At 44.1% G+C, this 10,004-nt stretch overlaps 1 non-coding gene across 1 annotated transcript; it reads left to right on the top strand.

Moving 5' to 3' along the window:
* The first annotated feature begins 3,346 nt into the window (after nucleotides 1-3,346).
* On the top strand, nucleotides 3,347-3,477 carry LOC115030994 (small nucleolar RNA SNORA17). The gene has a single exon (XR_003836586.1). It is a non-coding gene; the product is annotated as a small nucleolar RNA SNORA17 (small nucleolar RNA).
* The last annotated feature ends 6,527 nt before the right edge of the window (nucleotides 3,478-10,004 follow it).

The following is a 10,004-nucleotide window of genomic DNA, read 5'->3' as shown; positions in this document are numbered from 1 at the left end:
GAAGAAGAGGAGGATGAGGAAGAGGAGGAAAAGGAAGAAGAGGAGGATGAGGAAGAGGATGAAGAGGAAGAGGAGGAAGAGGAGTGGTTGACATGTTTCCTTTTACATTTTGCCTTGTAGAAGGCTGAGTTAAGTTTTACTTTAAAGATAATTATGTAGATTTTTCTATTTTATAAAATATGTTGTCAATCTTACATCTTGACTTCTTATGTATTTTTAAATGTTTTCTTTAAGTTTATATTCCAGACATAAAGAGCATCAGTGACTGCTCATCAGAGATGGCTCAGTTGGTAAGTTGCTCACTACACAAACCAGAAGGACCTGGGTTAGGAGTTCAGCATCCATATAAAAAACAGAGTTCTACAGTCTGCACCTGAAGTTCCAGCACTGTGGTGGCAGAGACAGGGGAATCCCTAGGATTTGCTAGCCAGTCAAATAACAAACAAGCTCCAGGCTCAGTGAGAGACTCTGTCTCAAAAGTTAAGGCAGATGGTAATTGAGGAAGATAGTCTATATTAACATGTGGCCCCAAATGCACATGTGCACATACACACATACATGCAAACACCTGTACACATACCTGCACGCACATGTGCAGACAAAGGAACATGTATGTACACATACAACCATGCAAAGAATATCATGTGTTAGAGACAATGTTCTGGGTTTCCCATCATAGACCAGAAAAAAAGGAGCTCAATATTTTATTATGACCAAATCCATATTTCTACTTATAGAAAATACTTTCAGTTTTTCAAATGGACAATGCAAATAGTTTTCTTCTTCAGATCTATGTTTTCAGTTGTAACCTGGGTAGCTAATTTCATCCGAAGGCATCAATCTAGACATGACATTAAATTTCAGTACAAACAAGTCTTATAATGGATGCCAAGAAAAACAACTCTGCCATGACATGAAAGTCCAAACAAGACCAAAATATTTTATTTTCAATAATCAAAACATTAACTGCAATAAACAAAAATGACAGAGAAGTTTCTCTGGTCAAAAGAAAATGTAGCTGTCATTGAAGATCCTCCAGAGATTCTCTCTCTCTCTCTCTCTCTCTCTCTCTCTCTCTCTCTCTCTCTCTCTCTCTCTCTCTCTCTCTCCTCTTTTTCCTAGAAGTTAGTCAACTCTTAGTGGAAAATGTACTGAGCTAAATTCTGCTTCTGCATCTTGGCCTCAGGGAGATACAAGAAAGACAACTGCAGCTAATGAGTGAAAACATTTTAAATCTACAAAGTTATTAAATATTTGTTATTAATCCTGTGAGGATAGAAGCCGACTTTCTCAACTCTCAAACTAGAGCATCCACTTTATTGCTTGTGTATGCTCCACAAAAAATAAACTTAACTCCTTGAAGAAATAATAAGTGACTGACTTTGTATCTTTGCCAGGCCCTTGTCTTACACTGACAGCTGTCTGACCCCTTAGAGACGGTGTGGGCAAATGAAATCCAAAACATTAACTATGCAGTGAGTAAACATTACAAGTAGTAAGTGACCCTCTAGAAAGTATATTAGCAATAGACTTCTTTCTCTAAAGAAATAAATCCTCAGGGGGTGGATGGAAGATGGTGGACTCAAGATACCCAGAACTTTCCTATGCTTCCAGAAATGTGAAATAAAATCTCAGATTAATGATGAATGGGGGGTGCGGATGGCACAGAAAGACAAGGAAGGGTCGTGGGAAACAGTAGACAGGAAGGAGATAAAAATCCAGAAGTATTGGAGTTTCCATTAGGGAAATGAAGGCGACAGGGCAGACTATTAAGCTCCTCGGGGACCAGCTGGCAGAGTGGCAGAGCAGGAGAGTAAGGGGGGTCGTCCACCATGTGCATCAAGTATACTGGAGAGGGAGGCCCTGCACTCCAGGCTTCCCTGCTACTGCTGTGGAAGGGGGTCATTCTAGAAGCCTTACTCTCAGGTCTTTCATTCAGGGAGAGAAGAAGGCCAATAGCTCCTGACTCCCAGCTAAATGAGTGACAACTCTAAGAGCCTGGTTGCAACTAGTACTCTGATTTACACATACACAAGAGAGACAGAGGGAGAGAGAGAGAGAGAGAGAGAGAGAGAGAGAGAGAGAGAGAGAGAGAGAGAGAGAGAGAGAGAGAGAGAGGCAGACAGACAGACAGACAGATCTACTTGGGTTGAAACGATGAATCTTTCTGAAGAAGAGATCTGGGAGTGATTGTATCAGAGCAACTTTTGTTCAAATTCTTGTAGAAGGAGAGATTTCATAGTAGCTGCACAGGGCAGAGCACTTCATGGCCAGGGCACATAGGATTACTCTTGACCCTCTGGCCCACATGGCTTTTGTCTTACTACTTTCTGTATTCTCAGAGGGCCTGAGAGATTTGGTGGAGAGTGGCTGCTGCTGGGATTTCTTGTGCCAAACCCACATTGGCTGGTGGGAGGGGGCATCCAGGAAGGGGGCTGGGTAACGTGCTCCTTAGTCTCAGTTGGTGGGAGCACTGGAGGGGAGCTCCTGGGTGCTCTATGTCGGCCGGTCTGCACACAGAGAAACACTGACATGAATTCAGCCTGGAAACCAGCACAGCGGGATGGTCCCGAAGGAGGGCAGAGCTCTATCTGCAAACGTCCCTTAGTGGTGTTGTCCATTTGGACATCAGAGAGAAAACAGCTGCTCCCCACCCCCAGGAAAGTGCTGAAGGACAAGCCTGGGTGGGGGTGGGGGACAAAGAATTTCCACCCTCCTTCTCTTCAGTAGAGAGTTTGTCTGAAGTTTTTTCTCATTATTTCTACCATCAGGTCATACAATTGTCTCTTTATCCCTTTGTTACATTCGTTTACTGTTTTACCTGCGTGTGTATGTGTGTACCGTGAGTATATCTGGTGATAGATCAGAAGAGGGTTTCAGATCCCCTAGGAATGGACTAACAGAAGGTTTTGAGCTGCCACAGGATGCTGGGAATCAAAAGCAAGTAAGAGTATTGGCTAATCCAGAGGACCTACATTTAATTCCTAGCACTTGTATGGTAGCCCGCAACCATCTAACTCCAGTTCCACGAGATCTAATGCCCACTGCTGGCTTCCAAGAACACTGCAAGAGCATTGAGCTGACAAAATACCCATGTACGTAAAAATAAACAATACATTCTTTTAAAAAAGAGTTAGGTGAGGGGTGGCAAGATACCTCAGTAGGTAAATAAGCTTGCTTCATGTACTTCCCATATCATATATATACACACACAATAATAATAATAATAATAATAATAATAATAATAATAATTTTAAGAGCTAGATGAGAAACCCAATAATATACCTGAGCAATTCAGTAAGAAAATTGAGATTCTGGAGAATACCTTCTAAAAGTTTTAGAAATATCTGCCCCTAGAGGCACGGCAGGTGTGGCTTCTGTGTCACACGTGCATCAGTAGATGGCAGAGAGGAGAGAGGATAGGTCTAAGCTCAGTGTTCTGCCCTGTGAGCCTCTGAATGATAGCAGCCTAACACTCCCTGGAAAAAGGGAGCCTGAGATGACCACCAGTCAGATGCCAGGGGGCCCAGACAGGGAGCTAGCCTGAGACGACCCCCAGTCCAGTTCCAGACAGGCCTGGAAGGGCTCCCAGGCTAGGAAGCAAGCCAGAGACTAGAAGAACCCCCACCTGGGAATGCTGGGTCCCAGACAAGGAGTGAGTCTTAGTCAGATGACCTCAGCGTGGGGTCATGTAGGCTGGCCAGGAGACGAGGGAGCCCCAAATGACCACCAATCTAGACAAGGAGCTAGCCTGAGATGACCACCAGTCCTGTGCTGTGCAGGCCTGGGGAGAGCAGACCATGTCTGGGATGACCACTGCCAGGTGCTATAATACACAGACTCCTGAGACCGCTCCTGAGACGACCCCAGATTCTCAGAGACCCCGGGCACTACTAAGAGGAGCAAGTAAGTGGTGGAGAAATGGAAGAGAAAGAAACAGAAAGATGTGGGCACAATGAAGAGAGGCAGATCTAGAACTAGAGTCTCGAGTGATGCCAACTGCGATCACGGTGGGGTCCTGACCTGCGCTGCCATTGGGAACCATGTCTGGGTCTGTGGCCCTCATCAGCAGAGTTCTGTTATCACCAAAGGTCAGGCATATGTCCCTGGTCTGATCTGCCACCCAGAGACATGTTAGTGTCTAAGGGCTATGCAGAACTGGCTCACCCTTACATGGGCATCGTGGGAGAGCTGGCCCTGGGGGTATGAGAACGGGAGAGCTAAACTCACCCCTAGCCAGCTTCAGTACTTGGGACAGCATGTCGGAAAGTTGCTCAGGAAGCACAGTAGAGCTGGCCCTGGTTGAAGGAACTGTGGGTGAGCTGTCCCTGAGGGTATAAGCATGGGGGAGCTGGCTCTGCCACTCATCTCCTGCGCAGTGGGAAGGATGAGGGACAGATACCCTTCTTCTTCCTTGCCCCTTGTCATCTATGGCAGGAGGGAGACCCCCTGGTATCATGAGAGCAGGAGAGCTGGCCATGCCCCTTCCTGGTGGTGGCATTGGACAGGCCAGTTGAGGCAGGGTAAGAGAGTTCACCCCAGTGGGGTGGGTGTGGAAGAGCTGGGAGACTATCCAGCTCAGATACTTCTAAGGCCCAGATCTAGGGCTTTGAATTGACCCACTCCAACACTACCCCATCTATGAACTGCTGGAGTGCATGAACTGCTCAGTTCTGCAGATCCAAAGCCCCAGAATCCCCGTGATATGGAACAACAACAGGATAACTGAAATGAGTCCTAGTGAGGTCCTAGTATTGATACTGTAGCAGAAAGCAGAGGGCTCAGGTGGGACCACGTTCTACCCCGCTGTTGGACACAGCCGTCGGGGAGGCAAAATGTGAGGAGCTTGACTGAGCATATCCCAAACCGCTGCTGTCATCAGGTGTTGGGCTTCAGGGAAGCACTGAGACACTGCTGGAGCCGGGGGGTGGGTGGGGGTGAGAAAGCGCAGTCCGAGATGTGGGGGGCCAAAGTTGGGGTTTCCTGATTTCTGGGCCTCCAGTCACTGCTGGAGAACTGCACAGAGAAGTCAGAAACGAAGTGTCGGGTCCAACTGGGCACTCCCAAACTCTTGGACGTTCAGAGGCTGCCGAGGAGTTGAGAGTAAAGTCTGCAGCAGACTGAAGAGAGTGAGTAGTCCAGGGCCAGGGGGGAATAGGAACTCCAGCTTAGTTTATTGGTGAAGATAGAGGTGGCTGACTGGAAGTGCAGAGAGACCTTCTGCAGGAGACTTAAGCTGTGACTTTAAGGCCTTCTCCATGCTCCCTACTGTGGTTCTCTATTAAAGAGGCAGCACTTAAAAAAAAAAAAAGGTTTATTTATTTTTATTTATATGAGTACACTGTAGCTGTCTTCAGACACACACCAGAAGAGGGCATCGGACCCCATTACAGATGGTTGTGAGCCACCATGTGGTTGCTGGAAATTGAACTCAGGACCTATGGAAGAGCAGTCAGTGCTCTTAACCTCTGAGCCATCTCTCCAACCCCCCAAGACAGCACATGTTTATCCATACTGTTTATTGACTGTTCATTGTGGAAAATGGATGCGTACCAACATCCCAGGGTTGACTAGAGATTGAATACCATTTGCAGGAAGAAATGCTCAGGAAGGGAAGCTTATTGGGTAAACCCTCAGAACCTCTAGGTACCTCATTAGCATGGAGAACTCTGTTTTGGGCTACATCCAACATGGGGAGCATGGCGCATGTTCCAGCCCAGGAATCTAGCAGGTAGCAGGGAGGTGCCTGCTGGCTCAGGTGTGAGTTTCTGGGGTCTCAGGCCCACTCTACCTTACCAAGTTTCCTGGCATGGTCTACTGTCCCATAGCCTCACACCAGACCAACGAGTCATTGCAATGAACATTTGCAAGCAGGGAAGTGTGGACAAAAGGGTATATTGTGGGGTAAACTGTGACACATGCAACTTCCACAATGAGATTTCTTTCCTTTGATGGGGTGAGGGAGGTTGTAAGGGTGGAAGGTGGAAGCAAGGGGATGAGGAGGTGAAAGGGATTGGGGTACATGATGTAAAATTCACAAAGAATCAATAAAATGTTAAGGATTTAGAAATAAAGGGCTGGAGAGATGGTTCAGCAGTTGAGAGCACTGATTGCTCTTCAGAAGGACCTGAGTTCAAATCCCAGCAACCACATGGTGGCTCACAACCATCCATAATGAGATCTGACGCCCTCTTCTGGTGTGTCTGATTATGTCACATTACAGTTAAAATAACAAGAGTACAAAGCAGAGAAACAATATTGCTAAAAGTAACTGAAAAATGCCAAATTAACTACATACAAAGGCAAAATTCATCAGAACTACATGAGACCTCTTGGAAGAAATTCTGAAAGCCATGAAAGCATAGAATAATATTTTAACCCATGACAGTAGATAATTATGAACAAAAGTTACTATATCCACCAAAGTTATTCTTTAAATCAACAGAAAAGTAAAGATCTCCCCTGATAGTCACAAAATAAATCAATTAATTACCATCAAGCCATTACTGCAGAAGATATGTAAAGGAATCCTACACAGAGATGAAGAGAGATAGCCACAAACAGGAGGGTCCCACAAATAATACATTTCACAAGAAGAATGTATGAACCATGAAACAATCAAATTACATAGTTTAACAGAGTAAAATGGGAAAGCCCTATAGTGAATAGAAAGAAATAAAAGAACAAAGTATTTGAATTAACTAGAAAAACACAAAACACTCAATATATTTACAGGAATCAGCAAATATCTCTCAATCATAACTTAAGTGTAAACAGTCTTAACTCACCAATTAAATGACACAGACTGAATGAATGGATTAGGAAACAAGGCCCAACTGTTTGTTGCCTGCAAGACATGTATTTCACTATCAGAGTACAGACCAAGGGGTAAAGGATAAAGAATGATATACCAGAAGCAAGTCGGAATACCTCTACTCACATCTGAAAAAGTAGACTTCAAGTCAAAATCAGAAAGTATAAAGTCACTACAGAGCAACAAAGAGGCAAACTGTGCATCCCTGTTTCACAGGGCAAACACTTGCGGATATCAAGCAACAGATAGGTCAAGAAACAGCAGTAGAGTTCAATACCCTACGCTTATCAATGCACCACTCATACAAAAAAATTAATAAAGCAGATAAAACTGCACCGTAGGGAAAAAAGGATGGTGGATGAGACCCACACATGGTCTGACAAAGTCTTCAGGGTCTAATCTGGAGAAGGCTCAAAACAGCTTTAGAATATTTCTCCCTTAATTGGAGAAGTGAAATAGAAAACTTTTCAAAAGCAGAAGAGAACATTCAGAGCTGGTGTCAGCTGAATTAGCTTTGTTAGGGGAGCTCCTTGCACCCAATAAGGAAATGCTGGCTACAGACTGGAAGCCAGAGAATAGAAAACCTTTACAATGGCAGATCCTCTAAAGGGCTGGGAATAAAAGCCATGCCCAGGGTAATAGCAGCTTTAGCAGAAGGAAATGCTGGGAGAAAATCCCACTCTCTTCACCAAGTAAGTGCCTGATGGAACACAAGTGGGAAGCTACTTCACAAAGACTCCTGCTGCCCTGGCATCCTGATGTCCTGAGACCCTTTCTAAACCACACTCAGGAAGTTCAGAGCAAGAATCAGGAGTCTATACATTCAAATCTAGCTTGCAGAATACTACTAGATTGCAGGAGGGGAAAAAAAAAAACCCAACAACAACCAAAAAAACTTAAATCAGGACCATGTAGCGTCCCATGAGCTGAAAATCCAAAGGTGAGGGTTAACACAGACTCCAACCAGTATACTGGAAATTGGAAAGGACCACACAAGTGTTGAAGAAAACAGAATCCTGAAGGGATAACAGATGTGGGAGCAGATTCTGGGACTCCAGTGGTGAAGCAGCTCTAATGGACTGGACCAGAATCTATAATCCAACCAGCCAAAGGAAGACCCAGAGGTCAGAACCCATCACAGAAGAGCTATAAGGAGTGAGATAGGCTTCTGTGAGCTGGGGAAGACAGCTGAGAGCTCCAGACTGAAGCCAAGCTGTCAGGTCACACCTATATATGTAGCTCCACCCAGCTCCTCCCACCCTCTACATCAGTTCCTCCTCCTTATTTAACACCCACTGGCAGTTTAGCAGGCTAGTTTGGCTCTGCCCTGTCTTTGCCTGGACACAGTGTTCTTCCTTATTCAGCCCTCCCCACCCCCCCCACCCCCAAGAGCATAGATTGGTCGTGGCTTTAAAGGTCTCTATATCTCAGCCTCCTTTTTATTATTTGATTGCATACCCCCCTTCAGTCTACCATTAGCAAAAATTCCTTTATTTCTCTGTCCTGTTTTCATTCCTAGATTCCCAACCCCCTTATTCTGCTTTTTCTTTTCTTTCTTTTTCCTTTCCTTTCCTTTCCTTTCCTTTCCTTTCCTTTCCTTTCCTTTCCTTTCCTTTCCTTTCCTTTCCTTTCCTTTCCATTCATATGCACAGTAACTAATCTATCAAGATGCTATTGGTGGCCCTTTACTCCATAACATGATTAGCACTTGGGGGGCAATTGGTTTGTAGTTAATAATTACTGTATTTTCATAATGGACCTGTCCTTGGCTGTGGTTGCAGGCTGCAGTGCTTTATCTGAGAGTGTCCTCCATGGGCTCTGGTATTTGAATACTTGATCCTCATTTAGTGGCACTGTTTGGGGGACCTTTAGGAAGTGTGGCCTTGCTGGAGGAAGAATATCATCTAGGATGGGATGTGAAGTTTCAAACCCTTCCAGCATTCCCACTTAGCTATCTCTGATTCCTGTTCATGGTGGAATATGTGAGTTCTCAGCTTCCAGCTCCAGCCGGTATATCTGCTGCCTGCTGCCATTGTGTCTTTGACATTATGGACTCTAAAGTCTTCTTGAATGGTAAGCCCAAACAAACTCTTTCATTTATAAGTTATTGTGGCCATAGAGTTTTAATCACACCGATAGAAAAGTTACTAGTACACAGACAGACAAGGAATTCTGAGGACAGAGCCTGGACCACTGAACCACCACTCTAACAGAGAAAAACAACACCAGAATTCTACAACCTAGTCCCTCTTGAACATTGCAAACGCTTCTACTTAAAGAAGAAAGGTGATCTAAATAAAAGCCAAATTCAATTTATGACCAAACTCCAGATGTACAAATCCCAACACAAAAATACAAGCATGAAAAAAAAATTTCCTACAAACTGACCAACCCAGCAGTAACGGCCCCCAAAAGAATGACATGAGCAAAATTCCTGGTAACAAATCCAAAAGAATGATTATAAGTACATTCAAAGCAACCAGACACACAAATAAACTGAATTAATTCTTTGAGAATGCAAACAGCTGAACCAAATAAGGAAGTACTTACAACTCAACAAAGAGATAGAAATAACGAAGAAAACCAAATTGAAAAGCTCAGTGGAAAGACCCACCAAGAGAATAGGACTAATTCTGGAGGCAGTTCCTTGTGTTGGTGTGGATGCTGGGGGTAGCTTTTCCTAGCCTCAAGGTTTCTTCTTTCTCTGGGTCTGCTGGGGTCTGTCACCTGTTCTACTCCTGCCAGATTCTATTTCTCATCCCCCTTCTTCCTGCCACCAGCAGCCCCCCACTAGACCCCTGGGCACAGCATCCTTTTCTCTATGTCTTCCAGATTCTATGTCTCCAACAGTACCCATACATATCTATAAGCAAAACTACTCATATACACAAAGTAAAAACAAATACATCTTTTTTAGTTAAAAAAATACAGATTTCCAAGGGATAATTGAGTCTTTAGTGGTGAAAATTTAGAAAAATGAAAGTAATTTTGGTGACAAGATCTGTTTTCTTCCCCTTCAGGGTTAGGAAGTTGAAGACTAGGAAGCATATTAAAATTGATAAGGTAGAATTCTATGATACATGAACATATTTGTAACCAGTATACTATTTAATAGATATGCTGTGTAAGAAGGTAGATGGCAAGAAAAAAAATGAAAGAAAGCAGAGAGAGCGTAATTTACAACTCTGAA

The sequence above is a fragment of the Mus caroli genome, unplaced genomic scaffold, assembly GCF_978045245.1.
Source record: "Mus caroli unplaced genomic scaffold, Mus_caroli_1 scaffold_6, whole genome shotgun sequence".
Taxonomy (NCBI): Eukaryota; Metazoa; Chordata; class Mammalia; order Rodentia; family Muridae; genus Mus; species Mus caroli.
Note: the sequence above shows the minus strand (reverse complement) of the source record. Positions and strands in the feature narration are given on the sequence as shown.